Genomic DNA, 23575 nt, shown 5'->3' on the forward strand with positions numbered 1-23575 from the left:
TATATATATATATATATATATATATACATGTGTGTGTGTTTGTATGTATATAGACATACATGTGTATATCTATATATATATATATATATATATATATGTGTGTGTGTGTGTGTGTGTGTGTGTGTGTGTCTGTATATCTGTAGACATACATGTGTATATATATATATATATATATACATATATATATAAATATATATATATATATATATATATATATATATATGGAGTGCATTCAAACATCAGATCCACACTCTCTAAATCTCCTTCCTCCACAGCTGCACTGTTCTGCCTTGCTACAAAACAGAAGGGTGTCACATGTGGACACAGCCTAACATTGGGGGGGGGGGTATATATAGGGACAGATTGCAGGTAAGCCTATTACAAACCTATGACATTTGTGCATGGTACATTTCACATTAATATGACTGTCCTGCAGGTGGTGGGGTCTGAAACTCATGTGTCTATCATAACTTCATTACTTCCACCTCCAGCTATTTGCCACACTAATATACATGTCTTGAGGTACAGAACTCACACTATGATGGCTTACACCTTGTCATTCAGTGCTGATCTGCACAGTTGACAGGTATGGCCCACTGCTCACAAGGCCAGATGGTATGTCCATAGTGGTTGTTCAGCAGGACATCATTACGAGTCTTGATGGCACATATAAATCTTCCCACATCATCTATCCCATTATTATAGGCCAAGTACTACATTCAGTTACATGCATATATGTTTCACATACCTGTTGTAGTATTGTCTTCTCTTCTATGTACACTTTATGTGTCCCTTGTTTTTTATAATTTTGGTTTGGTTTGGTTTGTAGTTTTAATTTCTCTCTCTCTCTCCACTACAGGGATTGAGCTGCTTTGAAAAGGTATCAGCATGGACTTTGTAGGTGATCCACATGATCAGGTGATGGCCTCTGCACCAATCACCGCTCTCCACTTGCTAATTGCATGCAGCCAGCTGTGTAGTACTTCCAATTACCACTGTCTTGGCAACCCACTACTATAAATTACTACAACATGTGGGTATTGGCCCTTTACCTTTCCTGTATGGAAGACATCCTACCTGTGTGTGGGCAGCAGTGTTACAGACAGCAAGTAGCAATACCTCTTACAACAGGACTTGCAGACACAGGCCAACTACATATTTGTTTAAGGTTCCAGACCTAAGGACAGTGTGAGTTTTGTTATATGCATTGAATACTGTTAGTTTTACAGGGTTTGTGTGTACATGCTAGTTTTGCATGGAATGCAGTCTGTCTGCATAGCTCTCAACTGTGGGCCTATCCACATGATGGCCAGAGGATTGGCTGTTATGTTTTGTCTGTTTACCACACAGGTCTTGTCTCTGATATATAAGTGGCATTGTCTCTGAGTGCTATCAGTACATGGCTACATCCATTTGTGTTTCTGACGTCATGTTCCTGAGTAAAGGTATGTTGCAACCAATCCTGTAACACCAGCAACTTTCACATGTATAACAGCAATATTGCAAATATGGCCCTGTGTTCCAGCCTCTGTCCTCCACCTATATACCAGGCTTTGTCCATATGTCATGCAGTAAGATGTTAAGTAGTGGCCTATCATTATTTAGTGCTGGCATTCCTGCTATCATTCCAGTGATGTTGTGGACTTCCACACAAATTATGGGGTAGGGTCCATATATATGAGGGCTACAGCTGGACAAAATGTGTGTGACCTTGTACAGTCCAGAGAAGCGTATGTAAAACACTATTATATGCCCTTGTAAGCCATTCTATGAGGGAGGGGTAAGCACCATTTTTAACCTAGGCTATTACATGTGAGGGATATCAGTAGTAAGACACATGAAGGTATATGGCTGTACATTTTCATACATTTCACCACAGGAACAGTGGTGGGCTAGTGCTTACTGTCTTACAGACAGTTCTGTTTGTCAGTGTGATAGTGATGTTTTAAGTTAAGTATTGTTATGTAACAGAGAAATTTTCATTGTGACAACTTCATTCTTTTCCCACTAGGGGTTGAGTACAGAGTGTAATTTGAGGCTTCTGAACTACATCTGTAATTAATAAGTGCTGATTGATTCTTATCTTCAAGGCAAGTGTTTTTTTTTTTACTGTTGTACTATTTACAAGGCTTTAGCCTGGACAGCAACATATGTTATGCTTTCAGATTACTGTATCAAATGTTTTGTTTGAGAGTTGCATTACTCAGTTATTATGTATTTCAAACACCTAACTGCTATATGAAATGGCATATACAACTGAAATAGTACACAGATAAACATTTCTATGTATGCAGACTTGTGTGTGGTGTCATATCCTTTGACTTGTCAGTGGGTATATGTTTCATGCAATAATTCTCTTTTTTATGAAAGAATCAAACACTGGCCATTTTAAAAGGTGGCAACTGTAGGAATACTGGCTGTTCGATATGCTGTGCACCCCCTACATATCCTCTTATACATATCTATAAGTAGTAATATATGTATATGTGTATGTGTACATGCATATATCTATATATATCTATATATATATACATATATATATATATATACATATATATATATATTATATATGTGTGTGTGTGTGTGTGTGTATCATTGGCATGTTTACTGCTTCCACATTGTACATTCCCTATGCTACACAGACTGTTCTGCATGATATGTTATTGATATCATCCTGACATCATACAGCTGAGATGGATTACTTTTAACTTGTGGCTATGTTGTGTAGGGTCCTGGGTATAAGTCTTGCAAGTGTTGGTTATTGTGTTGCAAGGCAAATCTGTTCAGCTGTAGAGGAGGGGATGATATCAATAATTACAACAGGTACTTATTTTGGGCCCCTTAACCCCCATTAACATTGCCTTTGGTCAGATGTTTTGCAGTGAGAGGTTCAGAGTGTGTATCCAATGTGCAAACACAATACACATTTATATATATGTGTGTATATATATATATATATATATATATATATATATATATATATATATATATATATATATATCTATATATGTGTATATATATATATATATATATATATATATATATGTAGACATATATATAGATATTTATCTATAGATGTATATATGTATATATATATATATATATATATATATATATATATATATATATATATATATAAAATAAAATATATAAATACATTTCCCCTACTATTGAATGACTGTGCTAGATGATTTGTTTGAGAAAACATCAAATTTATTTACATCTGAAATGGCTTAGTGGTAAATCACTTTGGGTATAGTGTGAAGGGTCCTTGGTTTGAGACTTGCAATAGCTGATTATTGTGTGGGCAGAATAGGGGCTGTTGGAGACAGAGTGATTAAGGTACTTTAAAGCAGTTGTAAGTGGGTTTGTGTGGGATTGAGCAGAGCTACGCAATGCTTACATGAGCTTACCTTAGCTTACGTCCGCTTACGGCTGCTTATGGCCACTTAAACCACGCTAATTTCAAATAAAGAAAAGAAAAAAAGGAGATAGGAAAGTGGTGAAATTGGGGCATGCAGGGGGACAAACAAGAGGAGAATCAAGTAGGGATGTGCAGGACACGTGTAGAAAAGGACCATAGCTCTGCATTTCTTTGGCAGCAACAGGTGCTTTCAATGTGGGCAATTTAAGATTTGGAGCCTCACATCGTACAGGGAGGTGTGTGGGCATCATAAAATATGGATGATTGGTAGGGTCAGATTGTGTGATGGGTACATGTCTCTGGGCGAAATGCAGAGCTATGTATGAGACGTGATTTTTTGTGGGACAGATGCCCTGTTTTTTTTTAAGGTGAGAGTGGGATGTTAAGGAAGGATTATAAGTAAGTGTGGTGAGGGAGGTTTGGTAGGAGAGGTTGCATTTGCAGACAGACAAGACGACAGACAGGGGTGGTGTATGACACATGGGGAGGTAAACACCTTGATGTGGAGGGTGGTTGGGAATCCAAGGCTCATGAGCCCCCCAGATGGTAGTAGTGGCACTGATGTCTCCACCCAAGGGCAGTCACCACTTCTCCTTCACAGCCTTGAAGGTGGCTGTGCTGGGGGCTGGGTGGGCCGCCTGTCCCTCTAGCTGCACCAGCCTGCCCTCCACCTGGCACAGGCAGTCATCCAGCTCCATCTGGAGGACACTGTACACCATGCCACAGACCTCATCCTGGGTGACAACATCCTCACTGTACCCACTTGCAGGGGGGGTGATCCCCATCCCCTGCACCAGTTCCACCCAAGGGTGGTGCAGTACTAGCAGATGAGGGAGGTCTGGGTTTGTCACAGATGTGCTGGGACCCAGTGCCTCGGCCAGCTGGGGTGGGAGAGGCGGATCTGCTGGGATCTGCCTTCTCATATGTGCTATGGTGTGGAAATATACAATGAATATTGGTTAGTCACGCACAACACATTACAACATTAATCAAAATAGCATGCATGGATATTTACATTTACCCAGCACAGTGCAATTATAACAGTGTCATAACAAACAGAACCCATGCATATATGGAACGACATTCAGGTTTGCAACAGCATGCCAGTTAGTGGTATGTCAGGTAGGTAATAAAATGATTACTCAACAGGGAATATTAGTCTGCATGCAGTTTGAACAATGATAAACAAAATGGAACAACGGTCCCAACAGTGGAAGTTTGTTTAGGAACATACCCATGTTGGTTTCAGTGTGATGGTTGGATCAGTTGAGTAATGGGGGAAGGGAACAGATTCAGTTGACAACTGCTATCAAGTATATTTGTCAGTACACTACTATTCACTACTTTACATTCTGACCACACTTACACTCTACCTGGGCCATGGGGCTGCTACAGCACACCAACAGCTGTAGATATCAACAGAGCAATGGTACCCTTATTTTAGTTATACACATCAGACCTGTTTCTATACCAATTTCTTTACCTGTGGGCCCTGTGCAGATGAACTGTGTGCACATTACATTACTGTTTCTACACATATTTCAGATTCACATAGTTGCATGCCCTGGAGTGTGTGTTGTGTATTTCACATGCATCTGCTGTGACATTCACTGTGTGCAGGTTTCTTGATGACTGAGGAAACTATCAGTGACAGCGTGGCACTTGAGGGGCTTGCCTGGGCCAAACTGTACAGTGTGGATGTCTAGTTTGCATCTATTTGTAGGATGGGGGATGATCAATACAGTAATTGTACATTTTTCATAGTTATACTCATCATACTATTATTTCTATTCAGATTTCTTTACCTGTGTGCCCTGTACAGAAAATGCTATGTGTTGCACTGCATTACTTTTTCTATTTAGATTGCAGTTTACAACTGTAGAACCAGACTGAGATGTTAGTGGCAGTCCCTGGATTCGAACCATAGTATGTGTGCAAAATTGAACTACAGGCCTAGTCCTTATCAGACTGAGCTATTGGGGAGGTGTCATGTGTTGCTTCTGACATTTCTATCTAGTACATATTTTTGTGCACAGTACTTTTTTATGACATGTCGCATTACTTGTTTCCCATTTTCAGTACAAATTATGCATACACAACAGACATTGGTGTCACTGTAGCTGGATTGCACATTTGACTGTTTTACAACTAAGTACTCCTATTTAGATTACTGAGTACACAGTGTAGATTTTAAGTGTGCACCTGTTAGCCTTACACATTTTTCAGTACATGAACTGCTACATACAGCTGAAACTAAAAGGTTAACACAAGACATTGCTGGCAGACAAACAAGTAAAACACATTCTGATGGCAATATGTATTATTTCCTTTTTCAGTTATTTGACATGCCCATTCTAAAGTATGCAGACAAGTACTGCTAACTCAGTTCACCTCAGTTAATGCATTCTGCAGGAAATACACATTTCTGTTTATCAGGTACAAGTGAGATGACACACACCAGTGTTTGGGATCACCTTTATTAGTTTTGACATACATATCTGTGTACAACCCAGAAATCCACAATTACTATTCCTGCATGATCTGCACAGGGGAATGCTTTACATTTCTAATTGTTACAATAGCCCTGACATGGCACTTTCCTGGCAGGTTGACTCAGACACACTCATACATATTCTAATATTCCTCTCCTGCATATTGTACCTTGTTTGCTACTGACATCTGTATTACACAGCAGCTGGGAATACTCCATTGTAACACTGGCAGCCTGACACAGGCATTTATTCCTGACTTTTACAGCACAATTATATATACAGGAGGTACTGCCATTACTATAATTTTCATTTCTTACTGCTAATAGTAGGGGATATTCTGTACTCATCATACTGCCAATGCAGCTGGGCCAGTCACTGGGCATGAGCCTCAACATTCTGGGACCTCTCCATAGCAGCTGTATGGGGAGACATCACACATTAATCACACCTGCACAGTCACAAGTTGAACTTTTTCCATGCTTAGAGATACATAAGACTGCATACTTACAGACAGGTGGGACATCCTGTGCTCAGACTTCTTGGATCCACTGGTCCAAGAGTGCACCCCTCCTCCACTGCAGGTCACTATGGTGGTGATGTACCTGCACACCAGTCCGGGGTATGCCAGTGGCACTGGTGAGATCATGTGCAAGCTGGTCCCAGGCCTCCACTTTGTACTGCGAGCCCTGGTACTGGCCCTGCAGCAGCCTGCCATCATGGTTTTACTAGGAGCCCACCCATGACCCTGGACTCCTGGATGCCGCAATGTTGCACTCAGAAGTGAACACCTTCACCGACACCAGACATTTTGGTCCTGCTGTGAGCAATCCCAAATGGTTATGGCTGTATTCCCGCCTGTGCGGTTTAAATAGGGCAGTTTTCCCTTACTTTTTCTTTATTGTCTGGGTTTAATATGCTGAACTATGCTTAGCTCCACACAAACCCACATAGCAATGCTTAAACCAGGTAAGCAAAGCTGAAAGCCAGTAATCAATGCTTACACTAGCAAAGTATTGCTTAAATCTATTTTTTTCATTAAATTTATAAATTATTTTTTACATTTATATTTTACATATTCCCACCCCTACTGTGCTATACGTGAGCCATATGATTGACATCTATCATTCAAATTCCTTAAAAGTTTATTAAATAATTTTGCAGAGGGAGGATTTGTACCGAGCATGTTCTACATGATATACGATGGCAGTATGCTACAGCAGCTTGATGACATTTTCTATCACAGTAGCACTTGTCTACAATTTTTAGGATTTCAGCCAGGTTAAGCATACTGGCCCACTGCACAAACAAGCTGCGCACCACTTGAAGTTCTGATTTATTTGATGAAAAAAAAACTTACATTTTTAAAATTTTTACTGCTTTCCTCTTGCCCTACTGCTTCCATGCATGTAGGGCAAGAGTGCACACATTTGAGGGTGTGCACATGAAGGCTGCTGCCTTCTAGGTGTTTGTGTTTTGTTTTTTTCAGTGTCTGCGGACACTGAAATGTTAGCTACTTACATTTCAGTGCCTGCGGACACTCATTTACTATGTAATATTAGAGCCATCTGTGTCACAAAGTACCATATGGCACTTTCTGAGGGAAGGGGGCATGATACATGTGCAGGCACTGCTGACATATGCCCCCTGCGCTTGTTCCTGGTTCATGTCCATTTAGATTAAATAGCAGCACACCTTCATTCATATGTAAGGTGCTCTGCTATTCTAAACGGACACAAAACACTCCATGCAAGAATAGTCTTATTCTTGCATGGAGCTTCGTGAATCCTGGGGATTGTTTAAACTATTTTGTTGTAAGTACAGCATGAAAAATATACCCATGCTTCCTTCTTTAATGAAATGTATGAAACGTTTAGAAAGAGATCAGGATTATAGCAGACATAAATAATGAAATATTTAAAACATGTTGTGTCACTACGATACTTTTCCTAAAAGTGTGAAAGAAATAGTTGTTTAACAGACTCTGTCTTTCCCTTTCATCCAGCCTCTTATTGATGTTTTTAGCAGAGTGCCCCAAAACAGCTCCTTTTCTTTTACATTATCTGTCAAGAATGGGTCCCCAAGATAGGCGCACACCTAATAAATGACTCTATTGCTGTTCTACATGATGCAGCCACTGTATCATAACCACACTCAGTAGAGTGTTTGCCAAGCTGGCAGATGATGCCTAAGTGTACCACTCCATCTATTAGGTCCTTGACCTCTTGCTCCTCAACCATGTTCTTCAGTTGGGACAGGAGGGCCTCTTGGCAATTTAACATATGGGTTTGTCAATTCAAAGCCTGGAAGGACAGAGTGGCAGAGGTGTAGACTTTGTTCTCAAAGGGTTCAAGATATTTACTTGCCCTGTCACTGGAAAGAGGATTCTTGGTTGAAGCCCAAATAGACAGATACCTTGCTTGATATCTGGACACCATAGCTGTATCAGAAACTAGATTCTTATAGAGGAACGTACAGAAAACTACAGCCCTGTAAAATGGTCTAATTTCTTGGGGTTCAAAGGCTTGGAAGTCTGGGTTCGAAGATGCACTGGTAAATGTATCCTCAAAGGCTTCAGTCACTGAGGAAACAACAAAAGGTTATGACTCGGGCAAAAAAGAAGCTCCCTTAACTTTTTTTCTGGGAATTAGAGCAATCCTTTTGGCTACCATTCAAAGAAATTCTTCACTCTATTGAGGGTGTCTCTAAATGAGAATTTCTCTGCTGAGGGGAAGTGGAAGATAGGTTCTGTTCAATATCTGACTCATAGAAAATAGGGCAACACAGCTAGTCCACATAGGTCAATTTATCCACCTCCAAGTTGTAGGGGGTCTATTGCACTGGGGATATTCCCTCTTTCTTTTCAAAATAGGGACTCTAATGGCTGCTTGGATGTATTCAGATTCTTGAGGAACAGTCCATAGTCCTGAGTCAGTTTTATCAGGTCATATAAAGAGGCCTTGGTGGGCTGGGAGGAGAGTCTGTCCAGTTCACACTGAGACAAGACAGGTAGACCTCCAACATTTATAAACCTTGGCTCTACTTTTCAGAGAGATGACTGCCTTTGAGGTCTGCAGCTGTGGGCAGGCATTAATGAATTTTATTTTAGTGCTGAAAACATCCTGTCGTACTGGAATATAAGAAACATTGGCCTTATCCTCGGTTATCAAGGTACAAGCATCAGAAAAGGATGTCTGCAAAGAAGCATCTGGAACAAATGATTATTGCAGAGTTGTGACTTACAAGGACATGCATGCCATCATCTAACTGCTTACTTGTCTCCAGAGGGACATTACCACAGGCCTCAGTCCAAGTAGTCATCAGAGTTGGAGGGAAGGAGGCAAATGGAACCCAATGATATCCATCCTAGGATAGACTTTAGACTCAATAAATATGTAGTCAGCCTCCCAGGATTTCTTCTATTTTGGGAACCTCTCATTTTGTTATTTAGTGGGGCATTGATGGATAACTTGACTGATGTCATGGTAGCTCTGGACAAAGCATGCAACCTTTTTTTGGTTCAGACAATTCTGGAGAGATATGGCTCTTTACTAAATGGTCTTTTGGTTGACTTGATTAACATGAGAACAGGAAGGTGATGTTGAGCTCTGTCTCTAAGTAGAACACTAAGTAGAACATAGAGCAAACCCTGACTGAAAGTCTTTGTGTAGGATTTGCTTCCTATTAGTAATGCAATTAACTTTTTAAACTGACAGTTCTGATGCATGAAAACTTCTTAGCTGCAAACTAGCAGACAAAAAAAAAAATATATAAAACTTTTTTCTCCCCAACAGTGTACTTACATGTACTCTGGAAGCCAGGCTGAGACAACATCCTGATAACGCTTGGTACTTGCAATGATATGAAAAGTTTTTCTTAGTTCATCAAGAAAGAACTGAAGATGACACAGATAGATGCCTCTTTTATACCACAGATGTGATGACATCCAGGTGAAAAAATATTTGCCCATCCTTGCAGTAGAAGGAGAAAAGGTCTGGAATTTGGGATAGACATTAGGCCTTCTGCAGAAGAAGGCACCAACACAAATATCCAAATGCTGCCTTTGCTAACGGTTCAATAAACTGACCACATTCCACTGAAGAGATTCATAATGTCAGTGGTATAATAGGTAAAACACTCTCCTTTAGTACAGAAGGCTGTGGGTTCTTTTCCCACAACAGCTAGATCAAGATTGATTGTTGACATTGCAATGCATCATAAAGTGTTGCCCTTCATTTGAGATGTTAAACCAAAGTCCCATCTGCTTGAGTTGGTAGTAGTGCAGGTGGATGTAAACCCCCCTGAGCACCTATCATAAAGAGTAAGGGGACTTTATTAAAAACACTATTTACACATTCAACATCCATTTTATATATATATATATGGGTGTCAAACACCAGATTGGACATTAAACTGACACCCAGCAGACTGATGTCATGAAGTCAAATTCACAAATATTGACACATTCTGCACATGCTTCAGGGAATACCCTGGGGTGGACTAAATTAACAGCAAGTGATTTTTCAGGGGCAAGCCCTCCTTCACTTCCACACATCCTGCTAATTATATATACTAACTCCAAGTTCACACAATCTTTGGGGAAAGGGAATATTCCCCTAACAGGGATTTTCAATATCACACACTTCTTGATCTTCTGTCTGCATCGACCAAATAGTGTCAAACAGACATGTATCACTGTACTGTTCATCCAATTGGATGTCCAACACCCATACATATAGATACATTCAAAATGTTAAAGAGATAATACTAATATTCTATCCATTTATTCCTCCACCCTTTTAACTGTAATATTTTTTTAATTTTCTCAGTCAATAAACTCATAATCCAAATTTGATTATACAATAATATGTGACACCTCATTTTCCAAGTATTCCATATTAAACCTATAATTATTTTATCAACTTTATCTACTTCTACTTTACTTGGGTGACCACAGTGGTGCAGTGGTTAGCATTGTTGCCTCACAGCAAGAGATTCTCTTCGGCTGGGGTGCCTTCTGTGTGGAGTCTGCATGTCCTCCCTGTGGTCGTGTGGGTTTCCTCAGTGTGCTTTGGTTTCCTCCCAAAGACATGCTGTAGGTGGATTGGACACTCCAAATTGGCCCTAGGTGCATGTGTGTGCCTTCGGTGGAAGGTCAGGCATCGGGCTGGCAACTCGACACTGTAAAACTCCACTGCCAATCATAAGCGGACAGGTGATCCACTGTGGCAATCCCTAACCGGGAAAAGCCAAAAGAAGAAGAAGATCTACTTCTACTTTATTTACATTTTCATAAAAGCCAGTTTTTGAAAAATTCTGACTGAAATTCATCATAGAATAACATTCTATCATCCTTAAATGGCACAGAGTTAGAACATAATCTATCAACTTTTTGCTTTTATTTCATATTTGCTATAAAAGGTAACATTTTAATCTCAAGTCTCCATAAAAAAATCTTGAATCTCTAAAAGATGTCTAAATCTTTGCTTTCTTTCCTTAAAAGCTTCTGTCACAAAATAAATATTGTCAACCTAGCTATCAGGAATTTTATAAATAATTATATGTAATTTGTGAATATTAATACGATTTATATAGAAGTGTGACAGAGGGAGATACCACCAGCACAGCTGTCTGGAATTTTGTAAATGATTATGTCAGTTTTGAAAGTCAACATGATTCATATGCTTGTATTACAAATGTATTATAAGTGTATGTTATGTATATATCAAACTGCTGGTAGAGAAATGTGTGTGAAAAGGGTTTGTACAGTGCTGAGCTTAAATATATAGCCACAGTGCACCCTACTGGAAAAGAACAGAAATGTATATAAACTATTGTAACTGTGTAAATGTATATGTTTTAACAGTGGGAACTGGCCCATAGAAGGTTAACTTGCAAAACTTCAGAAAAATAATTGAAATTATATTATTTTATAACTGCGCCATAAAAGAGATGTTACCTTTCAGTTTCAGTGCAACAGGTGACATAATGTCTAGAACTAGAAGTTTTTGTATTGTCTTTAGATGTGGAAGAATGTAAATTATTTTATAACTTCCACCATTTGCCTTAGATGTAAGAGAAGTCCTTGTTTATGTATTTTCACAGAGAGATGCTAAATGCTACCAGCTGCAGTGGGGGGGGGGGGTCACCTGGGATAGTCAGATGATAAGAAGTTGATGTCATGCTGCAAGTATCCCAGCAGTAATATTTGAGATATTAATTTAAGAACTCTCTGAGAAATTAAGAGCATTTTGCATTTTGTCTTTGACCTGATATCAGCTGGAAAACCCACTCACCACATCTGTCTTGCCTTGCTATGAGTAAGTATGTCTAGGGTACAGTAATTTCTCTTAGATACAGTTAGGAATATAGTGAAGTGCAGCTTGGTTATAGGACAGAGGTTGTGGGAGTTCTAACCAGGAGAGTTTTTTAAGGAGTGACAGTGGTGGGTATGATGTGGGCAGTCAGTTGCAAATGTAGCTATTTTATTGCAAAGGAAAAATATAAAGTCAAAAATCCAATAATACTTCAGCCATAAACACATATATACTGCCAGCATAATCTAATTTTCCTAAAATGTAAGTATGAATCAAATAAACTTTCTTCTTTAAAGCTGAATCAAAGTTTCTCTATTTATTTATGATGGTTTTTATTTCATTTAAACTCTCAATCCACATTTTTTTACATTTTTCCTGTCTACCAAATGTTATACCTAGCAATTTAATTTCTGTTCTTAAAAATAAACACCTCCATTTTAATAGCATCCACAAAACCTTTACATTTTTCTTTGTTTATATTCAGTACTACTTTCTTAATTCACATATCTATATTCCACATTGCCTCCTTAATCCCCCTCTCTTTCTGCAGTTATCACTACATCTGCATAAGCTGTCTAAAGTATAAAAAAAAAAAAAAAAAAAAACTTCCTTAACAGACCTCTCTGCCTTAATTACTATAACTTTCATTCTTAAGGTAAACAAATTGCTACTTAATGGGCATCTCTGTTTTACCACTCTTTTAACATATATTTCTTGACTATACCAACCATTAATCAAAATTCTATTCCACAAATCAGTATATACAGATTTGAGTAAATGTATTAAATTATTATGAAAATCAAATTCTTCTATTCCAAACATCTTTCTATCATAAATCCTATCATATGCTTTCTGTAGGTCACATACAATCACTTTATCATAATTTATTTTAATATATTTCTAATGAAATCTAACTAAAATTAAAAAATCTTTACTATTTCTTTCACTAATTCCATATATGCCCTCCACCACAATTTTGCTTATTGTATTATTTAACCTGGCCTGAATTATTTTTATCAATATATTGCAATCTACATTATTTAATTTTGTAGGTCTCCATTTTTTATAATTTCTTTTCATACTTTTAATATATTAGTTTTACCAATCCTTCATATACACTTTTATCTTACATACCATCAGTTAACCAGAAATGAAAAACCTATAACAAAATATTCTTCTTTTCTACATTCATATATTTTTTTAAAACTCAAATTAATTAATCAAGATCAGAGATACTATAGTTTTAATTCCCTTCAGCACATTATCCAATTATATTTATTTTCTGTATTATTTTTCTATAAAACTCATATATTAACCCATCTTGACCAGGAACACCATCTTTTTAATTCCCTTCAATATATTATCCAATTCTTCCATTTCAGTTCTTTTAATTATCTCCTCATTTTCATCTCTTTTCACTTGTGTTATCTATCAAATATCTCATTTTCTAATGTTTACCTCATTATAATTCTTTTTAAAATATTTTTCAACTTCCAACTAAATTTTTTTTTTACTTTTATCTTTTCATTTCCATCTTTTAGAACCAAACTTTCAATTTTTCTGTTCTCTTTCTTCACTTTTTTCCTACAAAAAGTCAAATATATTTAATTTTACCGTGCACTATATATCTGTAATTTTCCAAATCATTATTACATTCTCCTTATATATTTCATATTTTATCCTTCTTTCTTTCTCCATTTTCTTCAAATTATTCTCATGTTTCACTATATTTTGATGTTTTTGTTTCCTATTTTTCCCATTAATATTTTTCCATGTCAGCACATATTTTTATATTTTATTTTATACTATAATCACCATTTTTCTATATTTTCATAAAAATCAGACATTGTGTAATGATGTGCATATAATTTTTCCATATGAATTTTGTATAACTCTGTATCCTACACTTTTCCTCTTAACAGTTTTAATGCCTTTCCCTCTTTTATATATCATTCTTTATTTATTTCAGATTCCATACAAAAATCATATGAAAAAAGCTCTTCTGTTCTTACATGTCTGTCTTTCAAGTTATCAGAATTGATACAATGACCTTTTTATGTCTTTAAATGACCTCTTTTATATGTATGGTTCCTTTTATTACCCAAAGCTAATTATCCACATGTAATCAAATGCCTTCCTGCCTTAAAATGTCTAACAATCTTTCCAGAAATCTTCCTTAAATTATAATTTAAATCTCTCACAATAACTATATTTCATTTTATCAAAGCAAACCTTTAAGTTCCTGAAGTATTTTTCTCTCTTATTTCCCTGAGTATAAGTATATATACAAGTCAATATCCCTTAATTATTTGCATCTTTAATATCACATATAATCACCATTCCTGGACATATTCTTGCATCTAATTCTTTAACAGTTCTTTTTAAAATAAACTAGCAACATCAGAACAAACATCTTCCATAAAACTGTATCTTATCTCACCCCCTATATTATATCTGTGATGCCCATGCCCTGGCACAAAAATCAAGGAGCCTCAATCCTCACCACTGACACCAGAGATGGTGACTCCTAAAAGAGGAAAGGATAACTAATACACACAGTAAAGTACAATTTCCCTTAAGTGCACACAGAGATCACAATCAGTTTGGGGCTGGTTGCTCCCTTGCACACCAGGTCCCCAATAAGACTCCCCACTGGCACAACTATAGGGTCCAGGTTTCAGCCTAGCTGGGCAAGCTAAAACTTCCAGTACCCTCTCTGTCCAACCAGTGCTTCAAGTCCCTGCCAAAGTAGCTGACACAACACACACACACTTTGAGAAGAGGTTATACAACCACACAGACCCTCCTGGGAAAAGGCTGTCACAGATTCTCCAGCTCTGCCCCTATTACCCAGACCATACAGTAATAATTCCTGCCACCACCCAGCTAATAATTTTCAGTTACTAAAAGGCCCTTAAAAGGGTGTCCAATTATTACTGTGCAATATTATAATCCAATGGTAGTATGACTAAACAGTCAAGGCTTAATTTGTAGTGACTTGGACAGTAAAATCTGTAAATATGTAATGTACTTTAGAGATTAAATTATCTCCACATAAACCAGCCACAGGTAAAGGTTTTAAAGTATTTAATAATAAATAATTAAAACACAAGACAAAACTACTACAGTACAATGGTACTCAAGTTCAGAGATCACACAGAAACTTAAAACAATATCGTAGGAAAGATCTGATTTCAAAGAAAAATACTTAGTCTAACTTTCTTCTAAGTTTGACTATTCCTAAGAGAAATCACAGTGCTATAATTCTACTTACATACATAAAGCATAAGCAGTGCTGGGTTAGATGTCCAAGATCAAAATGCTCTCCTAGTCTCTCACTCAACAATAGTTTTTAAACACTAACCAACAGCTCTCTAAGGCCCTCCCAAATTACATAATTTTGGCATTTAGTCTGGAGTTCCCAGGCCACAAACCACATTATTTAGCAAGCTAACACCTGCTCAGGAGATTACAACAATAAAAGGCATTTCACATATACACTCTAGCAGAAACCAGAGCAATAAAGCACCTTCCACATGTAGATTCTGGCTCTTAACTTTAACCTTACAACAATGGGCATGAAACCTTCATCCAGACTCACTGGAGCTGACTTGTAAAACATCAAAGAGATTCATAAGATCTTTTCAACTTCAAAAGACACATTTGAAATGCTTGGCTTGGTTCTCCTTACAGCAGATGGCAATGTTGCAACAATCTTGAAGTTCACATTTTACAGTGTTTTCTTTCATTTAAAAACACAAGCCTGTATTTTACATTTATTTATACAATAGATAGAATTATGTATCAAATTCTATTTGACTAGGCTGGTAGCCTTCGCCCATCTTCCTCCAATCTTCACATCTCTTCCCCCCAGGGAACTCAAGCAAGTTTTTCAAGTGCCCCTTGAGAAATATTGCTTGAGAGTGTCAGGTCTATCTGGGTGTACCTCAACCCATTCCCTGTCTTGAGAGCCCATCTGCATTGGCAATGCTACTCCCACTGAGGTGCTGCACTGACATATCATATGCTTGCAACCCCAGGCTCCATCTTAGCAACTTGGCATTTTGCTGACTGGCTCTGTTTAACCATGTTAGATGGTTGTGATCTGTCATCACAGTGAATTTTCTTCCATACAGATAAGGCTGAAGGTTTTGTAGTGCCCATACTATGGCTAGACATTCCTGTTCTACCACTGCATAGCATTCCTCCCTGGGTTGGAGCCTATGACTGGGATAAACCACTGGGTGCTCTTCTCCCTCTGAAGAAATCTGGCTAAATACAGCCCCCACCCCATAGTTTGAAGCACCTGTACAACAATTTTTTTTTCTATAGTTTGGACTGGCTAACACATGGGGTCCTCCCAAGGCTTCCTTAAGCTTCTGAAATGCCTGCTCACATGCTGGGGTCCACACTACTTTATCTGGCCTGTTATTCCTTGTCAGGTCTGTGAGGGAAGCAGTTATGATACTATAATTGGGAACAAACTTTCTGTAGTACCCTGCTGTCCCTAAGAATGCCCTCACAAAATATACATCAAAATGGAAGCTAGTTCATGAGAGAATCTGGTTAAAATCAGGATTTGTAGTAGCAAATAAGTATACAGATTTCATACCAAACAATTTTCTATGGCTGATGAAGGAATATATGATGATACATAAGAATAAAAATATAAGTTCCAAATACATTACTTATACATTAAAAATTTTCCAAAATCTTATTAATAGCAATCCTGACATTAACGCATGGTCATTTCTTTTATATCCAGTAGCGTACACACAAGGTAATATAATAACATTTAATATGGAAGTAGTCAACATGCTTAAAGAAAAGGGATTAATATATTGGCATCAATTGCTAAACTCTGGAAAACCTCTGACAATAGACCAGATTAAACAGAAATTAAATATGGAAGATAGTTCGTGGTTACATATACAAGAATTAAGACAGTATATATTAAGCAAACAAGAAACAATGCAACCATCAATAAGACAAAATGTTCCTAACCTTATAGAACATATAATATTACTAACGAATCAACCCATTACTGGAAAGGGATACTTATCATCTATTTATAAAACAAACAAAAATAAAATGCATAATAATGACAAAATATGGAATTATTATAGATCAGTTAATAGACATGTGCCAAATGACAGAGATAAAAAACTAATTCTTCTCTCTCCAAAGCAGACATCACTTTCATTACATTGGAGACTTTTTACATGGCAATTCATACACAGATCTTATGTAACCCCTCATAAAATGGAACTTATGTTTAAGAAAAATATTGGCTGCTGGAGATGTGATTTATCAACAAAAGCAGACTGGCAACATATGTTCTACTTAATGCCATTTGATTAAACCATATTGGGATAAAATAAATTATTTTCTGCAAATGGTATTCAATGATAAATTCCAGATTTCCAAATCTATTATTTTGTTTAATGCACCTGTACCCGACTGTGTACCAAGAACAAAATATGTAATCTTATGGACTCTCCTAGCTATTGCAAGGAAGAACATTACATCAAACTGGAAATCCAAAGCTTCTCCAACTTTTAAGCAATTCATGAATATGGTGTCAGCAGTATCGCAATTGGAAATGAACACTATTAAAGGAAGAACTGAAAGAACTACATCATTATACGTAGCATGGCAAAAAGTAACTGAAATACTGGAGAATAATGACTGCAGCAGATTATAATCAGGAAACAATTGTATAGAAAGTCAATTATATGTCAACAATAGACACCCTTGTAAATACTTTATTTTGGTTTTAATGTTTGATATCTGTTTAGAGGTTTTAGCCTACATTTTTAAATAATTTGTAAATACTTCATTGTCATAAATAACCTGCATTCATGTTTTCTTGTTTTTGGAAATGAATAAAAATATTTAAAAAAAAAAAAAAGAATGCCCTCACCTGCTTTTTAGTAACAGGTGCAGGCCATGCCTGAATGGCTTCCACTTTGGCAGGTTTTGGCCTTATCTTACCACTCCCCACTCTATGTCCTAGGTAGGAGACCTCTGCCATACCCACCTGACATTTGCTCAGCTTAATGGTCAACCCTGCCCTCTGTAGTCTGCCCAGCACCTCCATGACATGCTGAAGGTGCTCTTGCCAGGAATGGCTGTAGATAGCAATATCATCCATGTAGGCAAGGGCAAACCCTCCTGCTCCTGCTAAGATATGATCTACCAGCCTCTGGAAAGTTGCTGGGGCATTCTTCATCCCAAAGGGCATCTTTGTGAACTCATACAAGCCAAAAGGCATCACAAAGTCTGACTTCTCTCAAGCACTGGGAGTCAAAGGCACCTGTCAGTAACCCTTGGCAAGATCAGTGGTTGTAAGATACTTAGCCCCACCCAGCTGCTCTAGGGCCTCATCTGTCCTAGGCATGGGATAAGCATCTGCCTCTGTGTGACTAATTTCCTGTACTCCACACAGAACCTGGTGCTACCATCCTTCTTTGGCACCAGTACTACTGGGGAGGCCCAGGGACTGTTGAACTCCTGAATCACCCCTAGTTCCAACATCTCCTGTACCTCTTCCCTCAGAGTCTGTTTGACTCTCTCAGGCACCCTATAAGAGGCCTGCCTGATAGGCCTTTGGGATCCTGTATCCACCTGGTGCTGCACCAGTTGGGTGCTCCCTGGTTTCCCGGTGAACATGCCCCCAAGCTCCTGCAACACTGCTCGGATTTCTCGAACCTGGGTAGGAGATAGCTGCTGGGACATTGCTACCGCTTCCACCGAGGTATCAGCCCAAGCCTCACTGAGGAGATCAATCACAAGATCTCTCTCAGACTCCTCCTACAATCCACTGCAAATGCTCAGCACAAGGGCCTCCCTGTCATGGTAAGGTTTCATCATGTTAACATGATACAATTTGTGCCCCTGCCTTCTGCCTAGCAGTTCCACCATGTAGTTAACATCACTTACCTTTCTTACTACCTTGTAGGGTCCCTCCAAAGCTGCTTGCAACTTGTTGTGTCTGACTGGAATGAGAATCATCACCTGCTTCCCTACAGCATACCCTCTAGCTTGAGCATTCCTGTCATACCACACCTTTTTCTGTTGTTGGGCTTCTGCCAGGTTCTCCTGGGCCAGGCTCATGAGTTCCCTGAGCCTTGTCCCGAGGTTCAGGAAATATGCCACAACAGACTCCTTGTGAGACTCACACTCACCTTCCCACTCATCTCAAATTAAATCTAGAGGTCCCCTCACCCTATGCCCATACAGCAACTCAAAGGGTGAAAAACCTGTGGAATCCTGGGGAGCCTCTCTGTAAGCAAACAACAGATGGGACAAATATTCATCCCACTCCCTCTTAAACTGATCTGCAAATGCCCATAGTATGGACTTGATTGTAGAGTTTAACTTCTCAACAAGACCATTAGTCTGTGGATGGTAGGGGGTGGTCTTCATGTGCTTCACCCCACAGGACTGCCACAGACAAGCCAGCAGGTCTGACATAAAATTGGCACCTCTGTCAGGCAATATTTCCTTTGGGAACCCTACCCTGCTGAAAATCTCTAGCAAAGCATTTGCCACTTTCTCGGCCTCAATGGAGGACAAAGCCACTGCCTCAGGGTATTGTGTAGCATAATCTACAATCACTAGGATATACTTTTTCTCTGTGGAACTTGGGATACTCAGAGGACCCATAATATCCATAGCTACCCTCTGAAATGGCTCCTCAATCACCGGCAAAGGCATCAAAGGAGCTCTCACCTTGTCTCCTGCCTTGCCTACCTTTTGGCACTGCTCACAGGTCCTGCAGTACCCTGTTACATCTCTGGAAATTCCAGGCCAATAGAAGTTTGCATAATACACCTCTTTGTATGTTTTATGCTCATATGACCTGCAAAGGGAATATCATGGGCTATGGCTAGAAGTGCCAGACAGTAAGCTCTATTTTATTTATTTATTATTGTTTATTAACTGGGTTAGTCCAGCTGGGCTTGTGGCCCATTTTCAGTGGAGACCTGAGGAGAAAATCTCTGGTACATATTATAAAATACAGAAATTTGCAACATTAGATACATTTATAAAGTAGAGAAATTTTCAACATTACAAAATATAAAGTACAGAAATTTGTAAACTTACAAAAAGGCAGAATACAGAAGAATTTCACAATACTAATAGATACTGTGAGTTTCATATGTCAGCATTAGTCTGTACAGAACTGAAAGTTTTACACTAACATATAGACTGTTTTTCAATTAGGAGGATGTCAGTTTGAGATATGTGTAAGATAGGCCAGAGGCTAGCATGCAAAAGTGTTTGGAAAGATGTTAAGAGAAAGACAAATGACATTTTGTAAATTTGGCAAAGAAAGGTTTGGAGATTAGTGGTGTAGGTGTTTTAAGTGGGAGCATGTGAAGGACATTCCCATTTGGAGGACAGATGGGAGAGAAGCATGGATTTGAAGTTGTTATGGTTAGGTATGTTATGTAGTGGTGTGGCTAGAACGTTCCACAGTTTGGCTATAGTGTGGGATAGTAATAGTTGGCCAGGTGGGTGTAGGGGTTTGTGTACCTGCAGGAGGTTTTAGCCTTTGGATCTGAGGGTGCGGCTAGGTGTTAGGAAGTTAGAGATTTGGCTAGAGAGGGGCATTCTGTAGGTTTAAGGATGAGTTTGTAGGCTGTAGTAAGTTGTAGGTATTTTAGGTGGTTGTGGAGTTCTAGCTAGTTTAGGGCGTGTAGGGAGTGGCAGTGATGGGAAGAGTTCTTAGAATTGGTTGCAAATTTGCAGATTTTGTTGTAACAGGCTTTGAGTTTGGAATGGAGGCTAAGTTGTAGGTTAGAAAATAGGAGAGCACCATATGAGAGAGGGGAGGAGGAAGGTAGTTGCGAGGGCCTGACGGGAGGAGGGAGTAAGGTAGTAATTATGTCTGTAGAGGATTCCGATTTTCTGGTGGATTTTTTTATTGCAGAGAGGATGTGAGGGTCAAATTTAAGGTTTTCATCAATGGTAATGCTAAGTAGCCTGGTACTAGGAATGATTTCTAGAGGGGTGTTATTGTGGCTTTTTATGGAAAATTGGTCTTTGCTGAATTGGGAGGTTTTGGTGGGAGTGAAAATCATTAGTTTTGTTTTGTTGGCATTTAGGGCTAGGTGATGGGATTGCATTCGTGATTCAGTTTTGGAGAAGGCTATTTGGGTATTGAGTAGAAGTTTGGAGGGGCAGGAGGTTGAGCAGATGATGGTGGAGTCGTCAGAGTATTGGATGACAGAGGCATCTGGGATGGAGTGGTGGAAGTTGTTGATGAATAAGTTAAAAAGGAGAGAGCCCATTACTGATCCTTGAGGAACTCCTGTGGGAGTAGTTAAGAAAGGGGAGGTTGATTCTTTCCATTGTACAGCCTGTTGGTGCATGGAAAGGTAGTTGTAGAACCAGGCTAAGGTTGGGGGGGATAGGTGCAAGTGTGATAGCTGGGACAGGAGTAGGGAATGGAAGATAGTGTTGAATGTCTTTGAGAGGTCTAGAAATAGAGAAGATGCATATTTGCTGCTCTCATGTGCTAGGTTGACTGTTTCAAGGAAGGAAAGGAGGTCTGTCATGGTGCTGTGACCAGGTCGGAAGCCGTGCTGGGTAGGAGAGAGGAGTTTGTGCTGGGTTAGGTAGGGCATAAACTGGGAGTGGATTTTTTTTCTAGAATTTTTGAGAGAGGAGAGAGTATAGCTATGGGCCTGAAGTTGGTAGTGTCTGTGTTCTTACTGCCTTTGTGGAGAGGGATAATGAATGCATGACACCAGATGGTTGGTATGTATGATTCCTGAATGGATCTATTTATGAGAATTGAAATGGGATAGGCTACTGATTCAGCTGATAGTTGAAGGAAATTTGCTGGAAGGTTATCAGGGGCACTGCGGCATGGTTATAGCTTTTGGAGTAGTCTCTTTATAGTGTTGATGGAGACAGGTTTAAGGGAGAATTCGGGGGAGGAGGAGTGTGAGAGGGGGGTTAGGGGGGCAGGGAGAGGAGGTAGCATTGGTGGGTGGGTTAGAGAAAGTGGAGGATAGTTTAGCTATGCAATCAATGAAAAATGTGTTGAAATTAGTGGCTGTTTCAAGGCTTGAGAGGTTAGGATTGGGGTAGAGGTTGGTATTATTACCGGGGTTGAGTATTGAGGAGATAGATGTCCAAAATTTCTTTGTGTTGTTTGAGTGTTTGGATTGCAGACTGCAGTAGTAGTTTTTGCGATCTTTTTATTATTAATTTTTTGGCTAGGTTACGTAGTTGTTTATAATCTTGGAGGGTGTTGTTTTTTTTGTTTTTGGTACAGTTTTCACTTTTTGTTTCGTTGGTTCATTATCAGTTTAGTTTCTTGGGATAGCCAGGGGCAGGGGTTAGTTTTGATGCGTTTGGTTTGGACAGGGGGCTAGTTTATCAATTAAGGTAAGGAAAGTATGGTTGAAATATGAGACAGCGTTATCAGGTGAAAGGTTATTTAGTGGAGACCAATCAGTAATCTTAAGGCACTCAGAGAAGATTTTGGGGTTAAAGGAAGCTAGGTTAAGGGTTTGCTTGTATAGGTGTTGCTTTTCTATGTGAGAGGGTAGGTGGTCTATGAAGGCTGGTAAGTGGTCACTTAGGGGGTCTGGTATTATACCGGCTTTGGAGATGTAGTTGGGGAGGGTTGTTAATATCCATTCTAAGATGATACCAGAGGTACCATCTTTATTTGGCCTGGTTGGGAGGTTTATTAGTTGGGTGAAATTGTAGAGGTTGATGGAGTGAGTTGGGCTATCTGAGAGGAAGGAGGCCCAGTTAATATTTATGTCACCTAGAATGTAGGTTTCATTTTTGATGTTTGAGCTTAACTAAGAGAGGATATCCTCTAGAGTTTTGGTATTGTCTCCAGGTGGGATGTAGACAGAGCAGATGCAGATGCATTTATAGTTGTTAAGTTTTAAAAGGCCTACAGTCAATTCTGCATTGGCAAAGGTTGGGATGGGGTTGGTTAGTGGAGTAAAAGTGATGGTGGAGAGGTAGATAATAGCAACTCCACCTCCTTTTCTATGAGACCTATCATTGCGTATGATATGGTAGCCTGGGGGGAGGATTTCTTCATCACTGATGGAGTGTTTAAGCCAGGTCTAAGAGACTGCAGTTATGTCTGGCTGGTTGTGAGACAACCAGGAATGCAGGTTGGGAATTTTATTACGAAGGCTTTGTGCATTTAGGGTTATGAGGCAGATAGCCTTGAGTTTGTGTGGATTGGAATTTGGGTTAGGGTGGGTAACGCTGGGGCTAGGACCTAGGTTAGGGTGGATATCACATGAGAGAGAGAGAGAGTGAGATATTGGGGAGGAGCTGCCTGAAGAGGAGTACAGAGG

General features: G+C 39.0%; 1 protein-coding gene across 1 annotated transcript in view; it reads right to left on the reverse strand.

Moving 5' to 3' along the window:
* The window catches only part of DOCK3 (dedicator of cytokinesis 3), a 4843230-nt gene that overhangs the window by 1100323 nt on the left and 3719332 nt on the right, over positions 1-23575 (reverse strand). The window lies entirely within an intron of this gene.

Source organism: Protopterus annectens, chromosome 7.part0 (genome assembly GCF_019279795.1).
Source record: "Protopterus annectens isolate FY-2018-M chromosome 7.part0, PAN1.0, whole genome shotgun sequence".
Lineage (NCBI taxonomy): Eukaryota > Metazoa > Chordata > Ceratodontiformes > Protopteridae > Protopterus > Protopterus annectens.